The sequence below is a fragment of the Saimiri boliviensis genome, chromosome 4, assembly GCF_048565385.1.
Source record: "Saimiri boliviensis isolate mSaiBol1 chromosome 4, mSaiBol1.pri, whole genome shotgun sequence".
Lineage (NCBI taxonomy): Eukaryota > Metazoa > Chordata > Mammalia > Primates > Cebidae > Saimiri > Saimiri boliviensis.
Window position 1 is genome coordinate 526,607 of NC_133452.1, and position 25,021 is coordinate 551,627.

The 25,021-nt window shown below is 39.8% G+C and overlaps 1 long non-coding RNA gene across 2 annotated transcripts in view; it reads left to right on the forward strand.

Annotated features, from left to right (window-relative positions):
- The first annotated feature begins 4,718 nt into the window (after window positions 1-4,718).
- LOC141584217 (uncharacterized) overlaps window positions 4,719-25,021 on the forward strand; it is a 76,055-nt gene continuing 55,752 nt past the window's right edge. For both annotated transcript variants that reach the window (XR_012517122.1, XR_012517123.1), the window contains exon 1: window positions 4,719-4,839. This is a non-coding gene — a long non-coding RNA (uncharacterized LOC141584217). The remainder of the gene's footprint in view (window positions 4,840-25,021) is intronic.

Below are 25,021 nucleotides of genomic sequence, written 5' to 3' on the forward strand. Positions count from 1 at the left end.
CTTGCTTTTTAGAATTGATTGTTGAGAACTCCTTGAGTGACCTAGAAGGTGAAGAGACTGCTGATCTGCCTGCAATGGTTTTGATGTTTTTTTCTCCTCACTTAAAACACTAAGAGCATTCATTTACAAAAACTAGAGACATTGGTAAGCTCTTACCTCTCTCATCCTGTGGGATTGGACCAGCCTGTCTTACTACTTCCTGGAAGGTTCTATGCACAAATTCTCTGGGACCTTCTCAGGTTAGGCAAGACCTCCAGAAGACCTACGCCATCTTGCTCCTGAAGTTCAAGGCTCTGAAAGCCTTAAACGTCATGAAGCATTTCCAGAAAATTTGTGGTTTCCTCATGAAACTTCTCAAGGAGAAATTTTTCTGAAAATTGCTTACAGCAACTTGATGGAAACCAGCATTTCGAGGCCCAGAGGAAGGGTCAGAGAACAAGGACAGGGACAGCAGGGACAGGGGAGACTTGGCCATGAGAGTCAGAGGCACGTGTGATTTTCAATACTCCCTTCTGTGGACTCTGAAGAACATGAATAATCGAAAATGCCATTACTGCATAAAGAGCATTGGACACTAAAATATAACTTTTCCAAGAAATTGAAATTTGCTTATTTATGTTGTTTATTTAGGGGTATGGTTAGGATATTTCATTCAGATACTCATTGTGCTCTATTTATTCATTCTTTCAACAGTATTTCTGGAACTTCTATTATGCTCTAGGCACTTTCTGAGTCCTGGTGATATTGCACTTAATAGAGAAATGAAATCCCTGCTCTCTTCGGGTGCATAGCAGACAAACACACCAGAAAACCTCAGAGTGCTATGAGGAGAATTCTGAGTGTAAGGTGCAGAGAGTGGGTGGGCATCAGCTCTATGACTGTGGAGAAACTGCACTGAGACTTAAAGAACAAGAAAAAGCCGGTGATGAGAGCAAGGGTCTTGTCACCAGCTCTGTGCCAGGCACTGGGGATGCAGCAGCAAACAAAACAGAATACGCCTTCTGCTCAAGGTGCTCATATTATATTCTAAGTGGGAAAGAAATAAAATCAGTCAAAGTGAAACTGTGTCATTGTGCATTTGAGACACTGACAAACTCAGGGTGCTGGGGAGTCAAAGAGGGCAGGGTGAGAAGCAGAGGCCAAGGTTTGAACAAGGGCCCCTGGAAGGTGACAAGGGCTTGAGGATGGGGAGAGATGGACAATGCAGGGCCGAGGAAGGAGCTTCCTGCAGGCAGAACAGAAATGAAATGACACTTCCCTCAATTCTAAGCCAAACAACCTAGTGGTTCTTGTTTGTGCCTCATGGTGCAATCGAAATCCTAACCCTGAAGTCCTTTTGTAGAGGCCCGAAGCCTCTTGTTGTAAGATGTTTCCTGGTTCCCTTTGGAAAAGGGCTGTGACAGGGCTTAGCAGAGCTACTGATGGACGACTTGCCGTGAGAACGTCTGGGTACATCAGAGCTTTGTTACAAGAGTGGTGGTTTAGTTTTAAATTCCTTAAATAACCAACAATTGGGACATGGTTAAGTAATTTTTGAAATGTTCACCACATGAAATCTTTTCTGGCCATTAAAAGTGGTGGCTATGAAGACCTTGCAGCAACATGGCAGAATATTAAAGCAGAACGTTAAATGAAAATCAAAAGAACACAAATAGTACACAATGATTACAGGTATGTGAAAACAATGCAGAAGAAGAAATCCAAATTAATGTGAACCAGTGGACTCATTCATTTTATTGACCATTTTAGAACAAAATTTTATACATTCAGAATTCTACATTTAATAGCTCCCCTTGAATTTTTGCATGATTTTAAAAGAGCAACCAAACTTCTTATAATATTTAAGTTTGATTGTAGCTGCAATCTAACAATCAACTTAATGAAAAATATCTAAGTGGAAACTTTGAGTTGGTAAAAAATCTGTTTGATAGATTATTTCACTTTTAAATAGCCTGTTGCTATCAATAGATATATCTGATCATCTCCTAATTGGTAAATAATGACTATTGTTTTCGTAAGTATTAATAAACCGCAGATATCCTGGGGTGGGTTGCTGGCAAGAGGAAGGTATTGACTGGCTAACAGAGGAGTGTGAGCCTTGTCAGTGCTGCTTCTATACATAAACACTGTTAGTTTAGATGATGGTCTCACCAAAGTCATATTCTCATTTGTCTGCTTGATTACAAAAGTGCATAATTATTAAGAAAAATTTTGAGACTTTTTAGACAGTTGTATGCAAAGCCTCTGGGTTGTCTCAAGAAAACCCAGAAAACTGACACCTCTGACTTCGCGAAGGGGAAAAGGAGTTTTAACCTTCAGCACACATTACAAAAATCAAATAAGGGCCGGGCGCGGTGGCTCAAGCCTGTAATCCCAGCACTTTGGGAGGCCGAGGCGGGTGGATCACGAGGTCGAGAGATCGAGACCATCCTGGTCAACATGGTGAAACCCTGTCTCTACTAAAAATACAAAAAATTAGCTGGGCGTGGTGGCACGTGCCTGTAATCCCAGCTACTCAGGAGGCTGAGGCAGGAGAATTGCCTGAACCCAGGAGGCAGAGGTTGCGGTGAGCCGAGATCGCGCCATTGCACTCCAGCCTGGGTAACAAGGGCGAAACTCCATCTCAAAAAAAAAAAAAAAAAAAAAAAAAATCAAATAAGGCACATGATATTGCCAAGTGGAGAGTTCCACTCAAAAATATTGGGCTAATAAATGCTTAGAACCAATATGTTCACACACACACACACACACACACACACACACACAAATTAAAGAAAAAGCTAATGGAAAACAACAAAGCCCTTTTTTATTCCATTGGAAGCTGTGAGTAATGCCAAGCGTTGACCCTTAAAAATGAGAGATGAACATGTTTTCTCATGTTTTTCACGAATTTGAAGAAAACAATTACCAGTCAAGACTTGTCAGAAGATTTGGTATAAGTTTGAGGGCATATTTTCTTTCTCTTATCACTTGACCCAGTTTATGTTGTCCCATGTCCCTTATAAATCTGGTAGAAAAATAAGTTTGGAATTTCAAAGTAGAAAAACTTGGACATAAAATCTTCAGTGGCTTGAAGTTTGCACCCAGTCTGGAGCTAGGCCCTCCATATACATTAGCACAGCTCATTCTTTTTTGAATTTTTCTCATACTATTCTTGTGAGAATTTTTTAAATTGTTTTGTAATATTTGTACATATTTATGGGGTACATGTGATACTTTGTTATTGTATCATGATCAAGTCAGGGTATTTGGGGTGTTCATCACCTTGAGTATTTATCATTTCTATGTGTTGGGACATTCCAAGTCCTGTCTTCTAGCTATTTTGAAATATACATTGTTGTTAACTAGTCACCCTACTCTACTGTTGAGTATCAGATCTCACTGCCTCCATCTAACTGTCTGTTTGTACCCATTAATCAACCTCTCTTCCTCCCCTCCCCCACCCATGCCACCTTCCCACCCTCTGCTAGCAACCATTCCACCTTCCAGTCAGCACATCTCATTCTGACTCTTCCAGTGTGGGCAAGGGTATGAGCGTGTCTGTCCTGAATTAGAGTTGTTCTCTAGAGGGCAAGATCTTATCTTGGTTTATCATTTAAAGTGCCCAGCATTCTTTGATTTATTGCTAAGTGCAAGCTATTTTTTACTTGAATTTCTATAATTCTTTGTTCATTCATTCATGTATTTTATTATGAAAATGTCTAATAAGCCCCTCGTACATTTCACCCACTTCAGTAACTATTTATGACTAATATTATTTTATTATCCCTACCCCATTACCTCCCCACCCCAGATTATTTTGAAGTAAGTCCTAGAAATCCTATTATTTCGTTAGTAACTATTTTAGTGCTCCTGAAAGATAAATCACATTTAAAAATTAAAATCACAGTATCACAATTGTACTTCTAAAAATTAACTCTAATCCCTCAACATTCAATATCCAGTCCATGTTCAAATTTCCCTGATTGTCTCATAAATGTCTATTACCATGTCATTCAAATCTGGAAGCAAATAAGTCTCTCTCTCTCATTTCCTTGAAATTTACATGTTGAAGAATCCAAGTTGTTTGTCACACCTGTAGTTGCAGAATCCTCCACATTCTAGATATAACTGATTGCATTCCTGTAGTTTCTGTCCCAACTTTTCCTATAAATTTGGAGTTAAATTTAGAGGCTCAATTAGATTATATTTGACTTATCATCAATATAGCAACTTATGTTCATGTAAATCTTATTGCTTAGACGAACAAATCAAATTAGACCTGTTTCTCTTTCTTTCCCTTCCTGCCTTTCTGCCTTTTTTTTGAGAGGCCTTCCTCTGTTGCCCAGGCGACAGAGTGCAGTGATGTGATCATGGCTCACTGTAGTCTCTACCTCCCTAGACTCAGTGGTCCTCTTACCTCAGCCTCCTTAGTAGCTGGAACTACAGGTGTGCACCACTATATCTGGATACTTTTTGTAGAGACAGAGTTGCACCATGTTGCCCAGGCTGGCCTCAAACTCTTGGGTTCTGGGGATCCACCCCCTTCAGCCCCCCAGAGTAGCATGAACCACCGCACTTGGCCTAGACCTGTCTGTATCAGTTAAATGATAAGGTACTAGAAGAGAAATCTTTTTTGTGATATGACATATCTCAAAGTATCATTGATTTTTGAGTTTATATCAATATGAGATAAACTTTAGTTTCTAAAAATAGATACAAAATTTCTTTAGATCACAGAATCACAGATTCAGCTCGGGCAGGACTTGAGCCTCTCACTCCAGAGTCCCCTCCCTTCCTGGAGGTATGCATGACCAAGTCCTCAGGAGGAGGAGTTCGTCACACCCAGCCAGGCCACTGGTAAGCCTCTCACAATTTTCCAGTTTTTCCTTCAAGGCAAAGCATTTTTCTTCTAGGGTTGTTGTCTGTTTTGTTGTTGTTGTTGCCTGTTTTTAACAGGTTTCTATTCTAACCTGTTACCCTGCTCTGTGTTAATAATATAAATACCACTTGCTTTCTCAAATAACGAATTTTCTAGACTATGTAGCCCGTTAACTGAGGGCATTTTTTTCTTGTTTGTGTGATTCTATTTGCAGCTAAGTTCCTATACTTAACACTCTCTTTTCTATGCTACTGACAGTTAACACCTTGATTTATATACTTTATTCAAGGGATAATAGTAATGCTGCATTGCTATTAGTCTCAGTCACCTCTGTGTCATCTTTCCTACTGCTGTGTTGAGACTATTTTGGGGAGTATGCCTCAGCGACAGCTGTAAGCCACATTTAACCCACCAGCTGAAGTCTTGCAAGTGCCCTTCATGTTCCCGCATGTGCAGACGGCTCTGCCTGATACCAACGGCAGCAGCAGGGTAAATGTGACTGAGGCGTCTTCTGGGGAGGCTCAGGTGGTCCAGGGTCCTTTTTAGAAACTTCGGAGTCAAGCTATTCGTAGTGATGACTCTTGCAGGCTCCAGCTGCCTGGCCTGCTCCCTACCCGTTGGGGCTCAGGTCCCTGACGGCCTTAAAAGGAGAGGACTTGAGAAAAGTGCCGCCTGAGTCCGGGTGGGGGCTGCACAGGCCGGCAGCTTGTCTCTGAGACGATGCCACGGGAGTGCTCTGCAGAAGAGAGGAAGCGCTCGCCAAGACGTCAGCCTCTAAATAGCCTGGCCACCCTGAACTTCCCCTAATAGCCTACCACAAACCAATCATCCACAATCCAGGGAAAGCCTTTGTAAACCTATTTGTACATTATGTCTATGCTGCCTTGAAGAGCAATTGAATTCCACCTATTATTCTGAGGCATAAAATATTGTTCTGCCATATATTCCTAAAACTAAAGCTATCTTTAAGTTTTGAGAGTATTCTCTTGCCTCTGTGGCCTGGGAGTGGTGGAATGAGAGGAGAGTGATGGGGTGAGGGTACCCAGCTGCACCTAGGATGCTCTTCATTGTCACTGTCAGCTTCAGTTGATGTGGCCACCACAAGTTGCCCAAGTGACATCAGTTTCTGGGCAGAAGCTAAGTGTCTTGCCGTGTGCGGTAGATTTCATCTCAAATAATTATCCAAAAAAGGAAAAGGCTGTTTATCTCAATTTCCTCCATAACTATATTCCACAATAAGCTTTCATAGGAGAAATATTTCATGCAAGAGTGGCGAATGGCCTGGGCTAGGCCACAGCTATTCTCCCATCCTTTAGAGAGGTACGGCCCTGGCCAGTGTGTGTCCCAGAGGATTGCATTAAGGAAGACTTTAAGAAGAGTTACAGATTGGAAGGGAATTTGTGTGATTTTCCCTCCCCAATGCATCTGAGCGGGGCTTACATAGCAGGTGGATGGGCTTGGGTCCTCAGAGAAATCCCGGGTTTTCCACTGAACCCCGGAATGTTTATAAGACATCAGGTTAGAATGGGAGTCCAGAGTCGATATGTTGGAAAACCCAACAAGAATTGGACATTTCCAAGAAGTAATGTACAAGGACTGAGGAGATGTGCTGTTTCTTTATGTTTGCAGAATAGCTGTGCAGCCAGTCCCTGGGATGGGCTCCTGTCAGGGGTGTGCACTCACGGGCTGCCAGAGTGAGTGACGGAAATGCAGGTTAGGCTTGTCCCACGCTGCTCAGGCCGCTGTGCTCCGCTACAGCCTACGGGAGGGGGTCTCTGACTCTCACTTTTCTGGCAAAAGCAAGTTGCTTATTGTGGCCCAAATATACTGACGTGGTTGTAGGCTCTGGAATCCAACGGACAGAGAATCAGGCCCACTCCATCTCTTCCTGTCTGTGTGGCCTCAGGCAGTTATTGGAAGTCTCTGAACCTTTGCTTCCTAGGGATGAAAATGCATGATAGTATCTTCCTCATAGGCACCCATGAAGAGTACACTTGACAATGTTTGTAAAGCTCTTGTTCCAGTCCCCAACACAGTACATCCTCAGTGAATCACAGTTATTCCTATTACACTTCACATGCTATTCTCTCTGCAGGGACCCATAACCCCCAGCTCCCATATGCCTGGAAACTCATATTCATTCCTCAAGTTTTGACTCAAGTGTGTCTCTGATCTGGTCCTCCGCCTTCGTTTTCTCTGTGAAGCTGTCTCTGATCCCATCCTCCAACTTCTTTTACTCTGTCCATTTCCTAAACCTAACTCCCACTTTGCAAACCACAGAGCAACTTCTGACCCAAATGTCCATTCAAGCCTATTATTCCCTAGAGGGCAAGGACCTCCCTATCTTTCTACCCTTGGCTCTAGCTCCATGGCTACCATTATTACTTAATAATTATTTGTTAAAATAATGAATTCAATGAATTCAATCAATTCAGTGGTTTCCTGTGAATAAAATTTTGGCTGGCAGTGATAAATGTCTGATTCTTGAAGAATCCATTGTCACTAAATGCAGTTTTGTAAGAAGAAACTTACAAACACAGGGTGGGCAATGGGAGGAGATAAAAAGAATTTTTGTTAAAAAGTGAGGAACAACGGGGCTACCATCTCCTCCCAGTCCAATGGGAGCTTGATCTCCATGTTAAGTATTTGTTTTCTGAGCTTGGAGGCAGCAGCTGCCACAGAAGGACAGGGGTGCAGTGCTCTGCAGCTGACCAGCGTCCTCCTGGGACTTGATGTGGCTACTTCCCTCTTTCTGACTTGACACCCTGTTGGCCTTCCTGGAGCCTCCAACCCCTGGCCACTCTCCAAGGTCCCTTGCGGTCATTTTGCTTCAAATAATCCTGAGATTCAGGACATACACTTCTCATACACTGCCTCTGTTTTGCAGTTAAAATTTTATGTGTGCAAAATTTTATAAATTACCCCACTTAATATGATAACTTCATTTTCAGGCCGCCAAACTGGGCTCACCAATCAAGGGTTGATTTTCAATCTATGAACTATTTATATGAGAACACTTGTAAAATTACAAATACTAAATCACATTTAATAACATACTTTTAAAAATGTGTATATAGAATATGATTTAAATTTAGAACCATTTCAGAATATCCACAACATGATGACCACACAGGTAGAGCCAGATCTTGCAGTTATTCAAGCTTCAGCAATTCAGTTTTACAGATTGATATGGTTTGGCTGTGTCCCCACCTAAATCTCATCTTGAATTGTAGTTCCCATAATTCTCACATGTTGTAGGAGGAACCTGGTGGGTGGTAATTGAATCATGGGGGCAGATACCATCATGCTGTTCTGACAGTGAGTGAGTTCTCACGAGATCTGATGGTTTTATAAGGGGCTTCCCCCTCCCCTCTTTGCTCTGCACTTCTGCTTGTTACCGCCATGTGAAGAAGGATGTGTTTGCCTCCCCTTCCACCATGATTGTAAGTTTCCTGAGGCTTCCCAAGCTCTGCAAATCTGAAAGTCAATTAAATCTCTTTCCTTTATAAATTACGCTGTCTCAGGTATGTTCTTACAGCAGCGTGAGAACAGACTATAATATACAGATCTACACATTATACAATGGAGGTACTTTTCCAACATGGTGCCTTGTCATCACAATTAAATTTTAAAACTGAGTTTAAAACAGCATGTTTGGTTTAGTTGGTTTTTGTAAAAATATAAAATCAGGTGCAAGCAAGCAACAAACACGTAGAAAATGGGCTAGAAATAAATACATCAAAATACTGAAAGTGGTTGATATTGCTGATAGGATTACAGGTGTTTTTTCTTTTTTACTAATATATACTGATTTTTAAGTGAAAAGAAAATTTAGGATAATAAATAGACATTGTTCTCAATCTGTGAGGGCAAAGAAGCTGTGGGAAAATGACTCTCTGGGCAGCTCTTTTGGGCAGCTACTAAAACCTGTGGTGAAGTTTGCAAGCATATGCTTCTTTTCACACTTTTATGCTTTTTGACTCCTCTCCACTTCCTATGACCCAGAAAGTTTGGGCGTTCTCTGTCCAAAGTCCACCCCCCCGCAAGCCATTCTGCCTGTGCACTCTGGATTCACAGTTTCCTTACCCCAGCCTCTTACCTCCCATCCTACTGGTGTTCATTCATGGGGTTGCTCTAAAGGGTTATCTATGACTTCTCTGTGTGAAAGACTGATCCTTGGGAATACTTTCATTTTGAAGCAGGAGTTTGCCAATGTCAATAACCTGTAACTCTGGGGAAGATCCTTGGGAAATACCACTTCGGTGCCCCAGTGACCTTCCCCTCTGGCCCTCGTCCAGGATGAACACTGGGTCCTGGCATCAGGAAAGCACAAGGAGATTCTCTTTCTGAGGCCTCAATTTTCAAGAAGATGAACCATTTCTAGATAATTTCTTCAAAGATGAAGGGTAGGAGAAGGAGTGTAGTATCAACCATGTACAAAATTTCATAGCATGTAAATTTGGGTGGCAAAGTCCATTCCGTATTCTGTGTCTCCATTACTTCTTATTCATCTCAAGCCCCAACCAGTAAATTTGTGATCAAATATTTTATTTAAAAACATTTGTTTTTATTTGGTGTTTAAATATCCTTGAATATGAAATTAAATTATAAAATCCTAGTCCTGGTTTCCTATCCTTCAATGTCTCAAAAAGTCAGTTTTCCACACTATGTGTAAGTTACCATTTTGCCTGCTTGTTGGCAGGATGAGATTCTCCACATAGACACCTATTTAAAAGGCCCCACTTTCTTAGGAGGAACCACATCTTTTATTCCTGGCCTAGAACAGCCCTAGGAAGTGCTAAATCACTGACAATTTCCCATATCCATTGCTCCTTAATTTCAAGTTCAGATCCTAGTACCAAGCCTGGAGACTCAGTAATATCCACATCTCCTGGTGTTACCCTCGTCCATGCTCCACAAAGTAAGAAGAGTGATCTGCTTCATACACGAGTGTGACCCTGCCAGTTCCCCCTTTAACATTATTCATTGCTTTTTAGTTCACATAAGAATACTTGCAGACAATGAAATAAACTCTTTTAGGTACTGTTCTGTGTGTTTTGACAAATGCATACAGTTGATAACTACCACCACAATCAAGATACGTAATAGTTGCTTCATGCCACAGAATTTTCCTCTGTGCTTTTATAGTCACCCCCTCTCCTAAATCACTAGCTCTTGGCACTTTGATATGTTTTCTGTTCCTCTAATTCTGCCATTTCCAGAATATGAAAAATTAAATCACACAGCATATTGTTTTTGCAAAAAATTAAACTTTTTATTTTGAGGTCATTGTGGATTCACATGTAATTGTAAAACAAATACAGAGAGATTCCACATATCCTTTATGCTTCCTCTCCCAGTGGTAACACCTGGCAATCAGATTCTGACATTAATACAGTCAAGACACAGAAAATTTCCATCAGTACAAGCATTCCCTGTGTATCCCTTTTATAATCACACCTGCTTTCCTCCTTCCCACTTCCTCAAACCTTGGAAACCACTAATTTATTCTCTATTTCTATAATTTTGTCATTTCTAGATTGTTATATAAATGGAATAATAAAGTGTGTAACCTTTTGGGATTGGCTTTTTTCACTCAGAATAATTCCCTTGAGAGCCACCCAAGTTGTTGCAAGTATCTGTAGTTAATTTCTTTTTATGCTAAGTAGGATTCCACAATATGGATGCACTGCAGTTTATTAGCTCTTCTCTGCCAATATACACTGTCACAGTAATGTGACAGGATGCCTTGAAATTGGATAGATGTGTAAGATGCCTTGAAATTGGATAGACTGATTGCTCTCACTTTATTCTTTTTCAAAATCGTTTTAGGTATTTTAGTTCCCTTATCTTTCTATATAAATTTTTGAATGATTTTGTCTATCTCTATTAAAATATTGCTGGGATTTTGTAGCAACTGTGTAAACCCTGTACATCAACTTAGGGTGACTTGACATTTTCACCATGTTCAGTCTTCCAGTCCTTGAACATGGATCTCTATCCGTTTATTTAGGTCTTCTTTGGTCTCTTTCATAGGTAGTGTGTAGTTATAGCACACAAATCCTGTACATGTCTTGATAGATTTACACCGAAGCATTTCCATTTTTTGAGTGATTGTAAATGGTATTGTATTTCAACTTTTGGTCCATGTGTTTATGGCTGACATACAGAAATATAACTGATTTTTGTATGTTTGTTTTGTATCTGTGTCCTTGCTGAACTCATTTATTAGTTTTAGGAGTTTCTTTTTGTAGGTTTCTTGGGACTTTCTATGTAGGCAATCCTGTTATCTGCTAAAAAGAACAATTTCAGTCTTCCTTTGAAATCTGTATTTCTTTCATTCCCTTTTCTGTCTGGACTGCACTGGCTAAGCCTTCCAGCACTATGTCGAGTAAGAGGGGTGACAGCAGACATCCTTGCCTTGTTCTATAATCTTAGGGGGCCAGCACATAGTCTTTCACCATTAAGTATAATGTGAGTTCTAGACTTTGTGTTGCATTTGTAATCTGCGCTATTGTAAATGAGATCATGTTCTTGATTTGGTTCTCAGTTTGCATGTTATTCGTGTATAAAAATGCTACTGATTTGTATACATTGATTTTGTATTCCAAAACTTTACTGAAATTGTTTATCAATTCTAGGAGCCTTTTCGTGGAGTATTTAAGGTTTTTAAGGTATAGAAACATATAATTTGCAAAGAGAGATAATTTGACTTCTTTTTTTTTTTCCTATTTGTATGCCTTTTATTTTTTCTCTTGCCTAACAGCTTTGGCTAGCACTTCCAGTACTATATTGAATCACAGTGGTGAGAGTGAGCAACCTTATCTTGTTCCAGTTCTCAAGGGGAAATGCTTCTAGTTTTTTGGCTATTCAGTATGATGTTAGCTGTGAGTTTGTCATAGACAGCTCTTGTTATTTTGAGGGGTGTTTCTTTGATACCTAGTTTTTTGAGGGTTTTTATCATGAAGGGATGTTGGATTTTGTTGAAAGCTTTTTCTGTGTCTATTGGGATGATCATATGGTTTTTGTTTCTAATTCGGTTTATGTGATGAATCAGATTTATTGGTGTGTGTTGAACCAACCTTGCCTCCCAGGAATAAAGCCTAATTAATCATGGTGAAATAACTTTTTGACATGCTGTTGGATTCAGTTTGCTAGTATTTTGTTGAGAACTTTTGCATGTATGTTCATCAGGGATATTGGCCTGCAAGGTTTCTTTGTTATTGTTCTTGTGTCTTTACCAGGTTTTGATAACAGAGTTATGCTAGATTTGTAGAATGAATTAGAAGGAAGTCTCTCCTCCTTGATTTTTGGGAATAGTTTCAGTAGATTTGGTTCTAGCTCTTTGTACATCTAGTAGAATTCAGCTGTGAATCCATCTGGTCTGGGGCTTTTTTGTTTAATAGGTTTTAAAACTATGGATTCAATTTTGGAACTTGATATTGATCTGTTTAGGGTTTCAACTTCTTTGTGGTTCAGTCTTAAGAGATTTTGTTTTCCCAGGATTTTATCTATTTTTTTTTTCTAGATTTTCTAGTTTGTATGCCTGGAGGTGTTCATAACGGTCTCTGAGGATCTTTTGCATTTCTATGGGATTGGTTGTAATGTCACCTTTGTTATTTCTAATTGTGCATATTTGAATCTTCTCTCTTTTTTCTTTGTTAACCTAGCTAGTGTTATAGCTATCTTGTTTATCCTTTCAAATAACCAACTTTTGGGTTAGTTGATTCTTTGTATGGATATTTCAGTCTCAATTTCACTCAGTTCTTCTCTGATTCTAGTTATTTCTTTTCTTCTGCTAGCTTTGGGATTAGTTCGTTTTTGTTTTTCTAGTTCCTCTAGGTGTCACATTAGATTATTAATTTGAGATCTTTCTAAATGTTTGAGGTATACATATAGCACTGTTCCTCTTAACACTGCTTTTGCTGCATCCCAGAGATTTTATATGTTGTGTGTCTGTTTTTATTTATTTCAAAGACTTTAAATTTTTGCCTTAATTTCATTGTTTACCCAAAAGTCATTCAGGATAAAATTGTTTAATTTCCGTGCAATTGTGTGGTTTTGAGAAGTCTTCTTGGTATTGGTTTCTATTTTTATTCTACTGTTGTCTGAGAGTATGGTTGGTATGATTTTGATTTTTTTAAATTTATCGAGACTTGCTTTATGGCCAAGAATATGGTTGATCTTGCAGAATGTTTGGTATGCAAGGTGAAAAGAATGTATGTTTTGTGGTTGATGGATGGATTATTCTGCAGATGTCTATTAGGTCCAATTGGTCAAGTGTGGTGTTTAGTCCAGAATTTCTTTGTTAGTTTTCTGCCTCTATGATCTGTCTAATGCTGCTAGTGTGGTGTTGAAGTCCCTGGCTATTATTGTGTGGCTGTCTAGAGGTACTTGTTTTATGAATCCCTTTATCATTATGTAATACCCTTCTTTGTTCTTTTTTACTGTTGTTGGCTTAAGGTCTGTTTTATCTAATGTAAGAATAGTGACCCCTAATCTTTTTTGTTTTCTATTTGCTTGGTAGATCTTTCTCTAATGCTTTGCTTTGATCCTATGGGTGTTACATGTAAGATGAGTCTCTTGAAGATGGCAGACAGATGGGTCTTGTTTTTTATTCAACTTTCCACTCTGTGCCTTTTGAGTGGGGTGTTTAGACCATTTACATTCAATATTAATATTAATATGTGAGATTGTTACGTTGTGAAGTTCTTAGCTGGTTTCTTTGCAGTTTCTATTGGGTGGTTGCTTTGTAGGATCTGTACACTATGTACTTCAGTGTGCTTTTGTTGTAGCCAGTGTCATTCTCTTGCCTTCATGTTTAGACCTCCTTTAAGGATCTCCTGTAAGGTTGGTTTAGTGGTAATGAATTCTCTTAGCACTTGCTTGTTGGGAAAATACTTTATTTATTTTAGCTTAGTTTAATGGGATATGAAATTCTTGGTCGGACTTTCTTTTCTTTAAGAATCCTGAAAATAGGCCCCCAGTCTCTTCTGGCTTGTGAGGTTTCTGCTGAAAAGTCCACTGTTAGCTTGATGGCATTCTCATTGTATGTGATTTGACTTTTTTTTTTTTTTTTTTGTAGCTAACTTTAAGATTTTTTCTTTAATTTTGACCTTGGACAGTCTCATGACTCTATGCCTCAGTGATATTTGTTTTATATTATTTTTCACAGGTGTTCTCTGGATGTCTTGTATCTGCATATCTACATCTCTAATAAAAATAGGGAAATTTTCTTGAGTGATTCCCTCACATATGTTTTCCAGATTGTTTACTTTTTATCCTCCCTCAGGAATGCCAATAATTTATAGGTTTGGTCTATTTGCATAAACTCATAGTTCTTGAAGATGTTGTTCATTTTTTAAAATTATCTTTATTTTTTGTATAACTGAATTAGTTCAAAAGACTGGTCTTCAAGCTCTGAAATTCTTTCTTCTGCTTGGTCCAGTCTATTGATAAAGCTTTCAATTGTATTTTAAAATCCTTAAGTGAGTTTTCAATTCCAGAAGGTCTGATTGATTTCTTTGGAAGATGTTATTTCTTCCTTCATTTCCTGGATTGCTTTGGAAGTTTCTTTGTGTTGATTTTCAACCTTATCTTAGATTTCATTCAGCTTCCTTGCAATCCATGTTTGAATTCTTTATCTGTCATTTTTGAATTTCCATTTTGGTTAGAGACCATTGCTGGAGGGCCAGTGCAATTATTTGGTGGTATAACTATATTCAAATTTTTCATGGTGCCATAATTTTTGTGCTGGTTCCATCTCATGTGGAGATGCTAGCACTTTTAATTTTTGTAATTATTTTCTTGCGGAATTTTTTCTTTTTCTTTCTTTTCCTGTAGTACTATTATCATTTTTCTTTCCTTTTCTCTTTAACCCCTCCCTAGGGGGTACAACTATATAAAATGCTGGATAGGGTCTTTTGGCTGTACTTCTATACCCCTATGCACTTCTTTCAGAAGATTTTATATTGGGATGTGCAGTTTGATCTACACTCCAGTAGATGGCACTTATAGGTAAGAGCCAGCAGCAGCCATTGTGGCTGGGTCTATACTTGATCCTTTTTTACTGGCAGAAGCTCACTGTTGCCTCAGGCAATGGGCTGATTCTGAATTACACAGTGGTCTGAGCTCCCTGGTCAGCCCTCCAGGGTGGAATGGGGGCCACATTGGGCAGGGCTGGACTGGGCAGGTCTGCTTACAGTTCCACCAATGGCAGGCACAAGCATCCTTTTAATTTCAATCTGCCTATATCATTGTATTAGAAGTGAGGTTCTTATAAACAGTGTATATTTGGCTCATGCTTTAATTAAAGGCAATCTCTTCCTTTTAATTGGTTTATTTAGAGCATTTATAATTAATAAAATTGTTGATACTTTAGGTCTTAAGTTGCCATCTTCTTTTTTTTGAGATAGAGTCTTGCTGTGTTGTCCAGGCTGGAGTGCTGCAGTGGCGTGGTCTCAGCACTGCAACCTCCACATCCTGGATTCAAGCGATTTTCCTGCCTTGGCCTCCTGAGTAGCTGGGATTACAGGTGCACCCCACCATACATGGCTAATTTTTGTATTTTTAGTAAAGACAGGGTTTCACCATGTTGGTCACATTGGTCTTGAACTCCTGACCTCAAGTGATTCACCTGCCTTGGCCTCCCAGGGTGCTAGGATTACAGGCGTGAGCCACTGAGCCTGGCTGCCATCTTCTTTTTAATTTTCTGATGTTTCTCTCTGTTTTCTTTACTGTTATTCCTATCTTCCTATAAATTTCTTGAATATTTTTGTTTTACAATTCCACTTTATGTATTGCACTATTTAGTTTATCTCTTGGCATAGGTTTTCTACTTATTACACATAACATAGTCTATCTGTGTCAGCATTTTACCAGCTCTGTGAAAAGTAGGAAAAAAAAAAAGGTGACCTCCTTTATGTCACTTCACCCTCCTCATTTATAATTTAATTATTATAAAATTTAATATTAATATGTTAATGTAATTGTCTTAAATATTTCCTCTATGTGTATTTACATCTTTGTATTTACATCAGTTAGGGTTATAATTTTTGCTTCAACTATCAAACATAATTTAGAATATTCAAGAGGAGAAGGCAAATGTATCTGTATTTTTTTTACTATTTTCATTGTTCTTTCTTTCTTCCTAATGATTGAGAACATGTCTCAGAGCAGTCTGAGGAATGTAAGATATGATTTTTTTTAAAGAGAGACAGGGCTTTGCTCTGTCACCCATGCTGTAGTGGAGTACAGTGGCATGAACATAACTTACTGCAGACTTGAACTCCTGGCCTCAAGTGACCCTCCTGCCTCAGCCTCCCAAAGTACTAGGATTATAGGCATGAGACATCATGCCTGGGCTGATACGGAAAATGTCTCAGACCCAGAGAGACAAGAGCATGAGACTCCAGTCATATCCTCTGCAGCCATACTTGGGAGCAATGTTTTAAAGGTATTTTAATTTTTTTTCCCTTTCTTATAGTTTCCAGACTAACTGATAGATTACCTAAAATGTTACTACAAGTTGCACAATGTAACCTTCATCCATAATCTTCATGTTCCTGGAATTTGTGATACAAAGAAAAACGTGTAGCCAACCAATAACTTTTGCTATTTTAAGGAACCAAAGTAAATTCTTGGTAAATAACGGAAGGACTGCACTTCTTTCTCCTTTAACAAACCACTTGTAGCTACTGCTAATTGGAGCATGTATCAGGGCAACTTGGATGTGTCTCCCAAGCTTTAGTCCAATAAAAGTCTTGGCCCAATAAAAGTCTCTTACTTGTATTAATTATGCCTCCATTTTTTCCTTTAGGTTGACATGATCCAAGATTCCTTCACTGGTTCTTACCTGTTTAGAAAACTTCCCTCAGCCATTATTTTAGAGGAGGTCTGCTGGCAAGAAATTCTCTTACTATTCTTCCATCTGAAAATGTCTTCATATCCCCTTCATTCACCTTTATATTTTCTCTGGCTAAACAATCCTGGGCTTGACAATTCTTTTCTCTGAGCACTTGAAAAATGTTGTTACTTCCTTCTGGCTCCCTGGTTTCTGATGAGAAATTCTGTATCATCCAAATTGTTTTCCTTTACAGGCAAATGTCATTTCTCTCACTGCTTTCAATATTTTTTCTTTGTCTTTGGTTTTCAAAAGTTTAGTTACAGCATGCTTTGGTATGGATTTCTTTGAGTTTATCCTATTTGGAGTTCACTCAACATTTTGAATCTATAGATTTATGTCTTTTGTCAAATTTAGAAAATATTTATCCCTATTTGTTTTAAGTCATGGCCTCCTTTTCTTGTCTCTGGGACTCCAATAACATAAATGTTGGACCTTTCATTGTGATCTTGCAGGTCTCTGAGGCTCTGTTTATTTTTTTCTGCAGTTCAGATAAGGTAATTTCTATTGTTTAATTTCCCTGTTCACCAATTGTTTCCTGTTCCCTCCATTCTTCTGTTGAGTTCGTCTACTGAGTTTTAAAAACATTTCTGTTATTGCATATCTCAGTTCTAAAATTTTCATTCAGTTATTCTTAATACCCTCTAATTATTTGCTGGAACTTTCTATTTTTCTAATATATTTCAAGTGTGTTTGCATTTCTTGTTGAAGTGTTTTTATTTATTTTATTTTATTTTATTTTATTTATTTTGAGACAGTATCTTGCCCTGTCACCCAGGCTGGAGTGTAGTGTTGTGATCTTGGCTCATTGCAATCTCTGCCTCCCAGGTTCAAGTGATTCTCCTGTCTCAGCCTCTCAAGTAGCTGGGACCACAGGTGCATGCCATCCTGCACTGCTAATTTTTGTATTTTTAGTAGAGATGGGGTTTCACCATGTTGGCCAGGATGGTCTCGAACTCCTGACCTCAAGTGATCCACCCACCTCGGCCTCCCAAAGTGCTGGGATTACAGGTGTGAGCCACTGAGCCTGGCCTGAAGTGTTTTTATGATGGTTGATCTAAAATTTGTCGTATAATACTTAATCTGTGTCAGTGCTAGCAGTCCTTGTTGTTTCACTCTCTTATCAACTAGTGACATTGTCAGATTTGTATTAAAGCCATTTTGCTAGGTATACCAGTAATATTACATTGCGATTTTAATTTGTATTTTCCTAATGACTAATTATGTTTTAAACAATTTTTATTATGGGTCATTTGTTTTCTTATTATTGAACCTTCATTCATTTGTAAAAGCTTTCTAATACCTGGAACACTCCTTATCATAGAGATAAGGCCCTGGATAATATAACCCTGCATATCTTTTCAGCTTCTTCTTTCACTTAAGTACTGTCTATATGGCTTGATAGTCTACTGAAAAAAAAATTATAACATCATAATAGACCTCCTTCATATCCTCACTCCCAAATCTATAAATTCTACCTGCACTTTCTGCTCTTTACCCCATCCAGATAAAACTGGAGAAGGTCTCTCCTGCTAATAAAAATCAAACCCTTCACAGGAGGTTTTGGTCCCATTCCCTCTCATGGGATTATTGTCTAGAACTTCTTTCTTTTCCTTTCTGTTGTGTGCTATTGATCTTTCACTAGTATTTGATCATCCTTACCAGTAACTAATATGCTTTATTACCTCCCATTATAAAGAAATAAGAGAGCCGCTCTTGTTCCCTAATTACCCTCTAGCTATTATACCTTTGTTCTGATTCTTTTCGTAGTGAAACCTCAAAAAACATTGTCTATAAATGCTGATCACACCTCTTCCCATCCTTTCCTGCTTTTTGATCTGGCTTTGGTCCTCACTATCAGTGATCTCCTTGTGGCCAAATAGAATAATAATTCTCTTGATTGAAACGGTCTATTCTCTTAGCTTTGGTGATGCCACATTCTCTGAAGTTTTCTCCTGTTTCATTAGCTGCTTCTCAGTTTTCTGTACACTTTCTTTTTCTCTATCCAACTTCTAGTTGTGGGCATTTCTCAAGGCTCAGTCATAGTTGGTCTTTTCTACTTCCACTCTCTCCCTAAGCTTTTCAACCAGTCTCATGGCACTAAATGCCATCTATATGCTAATCAGTTCTAAATGTATGTTTCTAGACCAAATCTATCCTCTGAATCCCAGACCAAAATATTCAACTGACTATAACATCACTACTGAGATTCTCCTATGCACCTCCAATATAAACATGTTCCAAACTGAATTGCTGATATCCAGCTTTTCCTATGATCTGTTCATCCAGCAGTCTTCTTCATGTCATACCCTTTCATCAGTTGCTCACACTATAGACCTCAACTGCTGTCCTTTCATTCCTTACATCTAGTCCAGTATGGGTCTTGTCAGTTCTACCTACCACACACATCTCAGACCAAGCCACCATCATCTAACTTATCATCTGCACAGGTCAGGGCCATTCCGATAGCCACTGCACAAATTTATCTAGCTACCCTCCACCAATCTCATCATACAGCCAGAGTGACCCTCTTAAAGCACATAGAATCGCACCAGTTTCTCCACTGTGTCAGGTTTCTCATCCACATGGATTATCCTGCGTGTGTGCTCCCTCCACATAGCTCATCCACATGTAGTCTCTGTGTGTGTGTCCCCTCCACATGAATCGTCCATGTGTGGTTTCTATGTGTGTGTGTGTCTCCCCGGCAGGCAGTTAATCCATGTGTGGTCTCTGTGTGCATGTCCCCCAGCCACCTTTCCTCCCTCATTTCATGCCCCTCTCCTATTGACTGCCATCCTCCAGCTCCCTGACCTCATTATTTTCCCTGAAACCTATGGAGCTGTTTTCTCTCAGTGGCTTTGGCCAGTTTGGTGTCTCAGCCTTGCATGGTGATTCATTCATGGCTCTTCATTTTCGCTTGTCAGCACTTGTACCTCCTAAGAACAACCTTCCCAGTCATCCTTCTAAGAAGAAATGAGCTCCATACTCCATGGTTCACTGTGGCCTAGCCTGTTGGTCTCTTTTATCACATTTACCCCAATTTGCATTTTATTAGTTTTTTAGTTCCCTGATTTGTCTCTCAGTCAATAGATTATGACTTCCACATGGGAAGAAACTTTGTGTTCTATATATCAGTGTATTCCCAGCATCTGCATAGTACCAAGTGTATAACAGACATTCAATAAATAATCTTAACAAATGATTTGTAACTCTCACACTCTAGTTCCTTCACTGTTTCATACATCTAAACTTTTATGTTGTGAAGATATTCTCCTGCTTAACTGATCCCACCTCCTTAAGGACTTTTTTGATTGAAAGGTATTGAGGAGGTCTAAATGATCATTGCCTTCACAGCTCACACATAGATTTCTCTTACTGAGGATGCAAAGTACCCACAACCCCCACTGCACCTGCAGGAGAATGAGTGATGCTCACTGGCCATCAGAATGCAGGTGGTGAGGCAGCCCCTGGGCCAGTGGCAGGGACAAGTAGAGTGGAGACTTCCCTGTGTCCACAGCCAGACTGCCCCAGCTCAAAAAGGTTGCACATTTCAAGTATTTTAGTCATAGTATAAGAGATTCTTAGAGCTAAGAAAACCTTTTTGACAGCTTTCATTCAAATTAAAACTTTAGATCTGAACTCAAATTTTTGTCTTGTCAGGCTTAGTTTCAAGAGAAAATGACTGAGCTAAAAGTTTTCTATGCTTCCCATGATGTTAATGTATATATAAAATTTAGGTAATGAATACATGAATCCAGAAATATTCTGAAATCTGAGTCTGGGTGGCAACATTTTGGCAACAACTTGAGACTGTCAAATTTATGAAAGTATGTCGCTTTGGTAAAAGTGCTGAACTAGGGGGGAGGATCCAAGAAGGCTGTTTAGGAACAGCTCAGGATTGCAGCTCCCAGTGAAAGTGCGGAGGGTGAGTGGACGCCGCATTTACAGATGGATTTTTATTGTCCACAGACCAGGAGATTCCCAGGTGGAGGAGCCCCACAGGTCACCAGTGTGACTTTTTGGCCGGCTTGGCCGTTTCAGTCCCCGCAGCTGCACGTCTGCTTTGTGGCACCCCGGCCCGGCAATTCTCCGTACAAAATACACTGGTCCGGGTGCCCTTTTGGCTGGTGATTGGAGCCCTGGGAAGGCGCAGTCACCCATTCATCTGACTAAAGGGGGGGTCTGAGGCAGGGAGCCAGGCCAGGAGATTCCCAAGCAAAAACAAACAAACAAACAAACAAACAAAAGGCCCCACGAATCTCAGCGCCACTGTTTCAGCTGGTCCAGTGAGTCCCCACAGGGGAAATCACAGAGACCCTGGTGCCTTTTCAACAGGCAACTGGAAAGCCTGGGAGAGAGTCGACCAATCAACTGGAGAGCAAAAGGCTCTGAGGCAGGGAGCCAGGTGATCAGGCTCGGCTGGCCCCACCCCCACAGAAGAACGGCAATCAGAAACTCTTTGGATTGAGAGTTTCACAGCAAGCACAGCTGAACCCTGCACGGTCCAGCTCTGTGGGGGAGGGGCGTCCACCATTGCCGAGGCAGGCTGCCGTTTCTGAGGCAACCCGCCATTGCCAAGGCAACCTGCCATTATAGCAAGAGTCCACTAATACAGAGGCGGGCCACCAAGGCTGAGACAGTTCTAACTACACCCATATAAATAGGACTGCAGGGAAGTTCACATGACAGCTGGGTGGAGCCCACAGCAGCTCAGCAAAGCCTTTGCAGGCAGACAGTGACTACTAGGCTGCCTCATTGCTGCACAGGGCAGCCCTGAAAAAAAAAAGGCAGCAACACAATGGAAACTCATAAATAAAGCCCTAACCCCCTGGGACAGAGCACATGGGGGAAAAAAAGGTGTTTATGAGTTCTACTGCAGCAGACCTAAATGTACCTGCCCAGCAGCCCTGAATGAAAAACAGAGCTCACAACTCAGCACGTGAGCTCATGTAAAGGACAGACTGTCTCCTCAAGCAGCTCCCTGACCCCGTATATCCACAGAGTCACCTTAGAAAGGAGAGATCAGACTGACATTTAGCAGGTATCCTTCTGGGATAAAGATAGCAGAAAGAGAAACTGGTAGCAACCCATACTGTTCTGCAGCTGCTGCAGGTGACCCCCAGGCAAGCAGGGCCTGGAGTGGACCTACCAGGCAAGTAAGTCTGTCAGGACCTACAACAGAGGGTCCTGACTGTTAGAAGGAAAACTAAGAAACAGAAATAATTTCATTATCAACAAATTAGACATCCACTCAGAGAAGACCCAATCTGAAAGTCAGCAACTACAAAGACAACAGTTGGATAAATTCACAAAGATGGGAAGAAACTAGCACAAAAAGATGAAAACACCCAAAACCAGAACACCTCTCCTCCTACAAGGGTTCACAACTCCTCACCAGCAAGGGAACAAGACTGGATGGAGAATGAGTGTTATGAAACGATGGAATCAGACTTCAGAAGGTGGGTAATAAGGAACTTTTGTGAGCTAAAAGAACATGTTCTAACCCAATGCAAAGAAACTAAGAACCTTGAAAAAGATTTGACAAAATGCTAATGAGAATGGACAAATTAGAGAGGAATACAAGTGAATTGATGGAGCTGAAAAACACAACATGAGACCTTAGTGAAGCATACACAAGTTTCAACAGCCGAATTGACCAAGCAAAAGAAAGGCTATCAGAGGTCAAAGATCAACTCAATGAAATAAAATGAGAAGGCAAGATTAGAGAAAAAGGGGTTAAAAAGGAATGAACAAAGTCTTCAAGAAATGTGGGACTATGTGAAAAAACCTAATCTACGTTTGATAGGTGTACCTGAATGTGACGAAGAGAATGAATCCAAGCTGGAAAATACTCTTCAGGATATTATCCACGGAAACTTCCCCAACCTAGCAAGGCAGACCAATATTCAACTCCAGGAAATACAGAGAACACCACAAAGATATTCCTCAAGAAGAGCAACACCAAGGCACATAATCGTCAGATTCACCAGGGTTGAAATGAAGGAGAAAATGGTAAGAACAGCCAGAGAGAAAGGTCAGGTTACACACAAAGGGAAGCCCATCAGACTCACAGCAGATCTCTCAGCAGAAACCCTACAAGCCAGAAGAGAGTGGGGGCCAATATTCAACATCCTTAAAGAAAAGAACTTTCAATCTAGAATTACATATCCAGCCAAACTAAGCTTCATAAGTGAGGGAAAAATAAAATCCTTTGCGAACAAGCAAGCACTCAGAGATTTCATCACCACCAGGCCTGCTTTACAGGAGCTCCTGAAAGAGGTTCTACACATATAAAGGAACAACCAGTACCAGCCACTGCAAAAATAAACCAAATGATAAAGAGCATCAACACAATGAAGAATCTATATCAACTAATGGGCAAAACAGCCAGCTAGCATCAAAATGGCAGTAACAAATTCACACATAACAATATTAACCCTAAATGTAAATGGACTAAATGCCTGAATCAAAAGACGCAGACTGGCAAATTGGATAAAAAGTCAAAACCCATCAGTGTGCTGTATCCAGGAAATCCATCTCACATGCAAGGATACACGAAGGCTCAACATAAAGGCATGGAGGAAGATTTACCAAGCAAATGGAGAGAGAGAAAAAAAAAAGCAGGAGATGCAATTCTCATCTCTGATAAAATAGACTTTAAAGCAACAAAGATCAGAAGAGACAAAGAAGGACATTACATAATGGTAAAAGGATCAATGCAACAAGAAGAGCTAACGATCCTAAATATGTATGCACCCAATACAGGAGCACCCAGATACATAAGGCAAGTTCTTAATGACTTACAAAGAGACTTAGACTCCCACACAATAATAGTGTGGGAGACTTTAACACCCCATTGTCAATATTAGACAGATCAACCAGACAGAAAATTAGCAAGGATATCCAGGACTTGAACTCAGACCTGGAAAAAACAAACGTAATAGACATTTGCAGAACTCTCCACCCCAAATCCACAGAATATACATTCTTCTCAGAACACATCACACCTACTCTAAAATTGACCACATTATTGGAAGTAAATCACTCCTCAGTAAATGCAAAAGAATGGAAATCATAACAAACAGTCTCTCAGACCACAGTGCAATCAAGTTAGAACTCAGAATTCAGAAACTAACTCAGAACCGCACAGCCTCATGGAAACTGAACAACTTGCTCTTGAATGTTGACTGGATAAACAATGCAATGAAGGCAGAAATAAAGACGTTCTTTGAAACCAAAGAGAATGAAGACACAACATACCAAAATCTCTGGGACACCTTTAAAGCAGTCTCTAGAGGAAAATATATAGCAATGAGTGCCCACATGAGAAGAAAGGAGAGATCTAAAATTGACACCCTATCATCAAAATTGAAAGAGCTAGAGGAGCAAGATCCAAAAAACTCAAAACCTAGCAGAAGACAGGAAATAACTAAGATCAGAGCAGAACTGAAGGAGATAGAGACACTAAAAACTCTTCAAAAAAATCAATAAATCCAGGAGCTGGTTTTTTTGAAAAGATCAACAAAATAGACCACTAACCATATTAATAAAAAAGAAAAGAGAGAATAACCAAATTGATACAATAAAAAATTATAAAGGGAATATCACCACAGATTCCACAGAAATTCAAACAAGCATCAGAGATTATTACAAACAACTCTATGCACATAAACTAGTAAACCTGGAAGAAATGGATAAATTTCTGGACACTTGTATCCTCCCAAGCCTAAACCAGGAAGAAGTCAAAACCCTGAATAGACCAATAACAAGGTCTGAAGTTGAGGCAGCAATTAAGAGCCCATCACCCAAAAAAAGCCCAGGTCCAGATGGGTTCACAGCCGAATTCTACCAGACAAACAAAGAGGAGCTGGTGCCATTCCTTCTGAAACTATTCCAAATAATCCCAAAAGAGGGAATCCTTCCCAAATCATTTTATGAGAACAACATCATCCTGATACCAAAACCTGACAGAGACTCAACATAAAAGAAAACTTCAGGCCAATATCCGTGATAAACATAGATGCGAAAATCTTCAATAAAATACTGGCAAGCCGATTGCAACAGCACATCAAAAAGTTTATCCACCACGAGCAAGTAGGCTTTATCCCAGGGATGCAAGGCTGATTCAACATACACAAGTCCATAAGTGTAATACACCACATAAACAGAACCAAAGACAAAAACCACATGATTATCTCAACTGATGCAGAGAAGGCCTTTGACAAAATTTAACAGCCCTTTATGCTAAAAACCCTCAA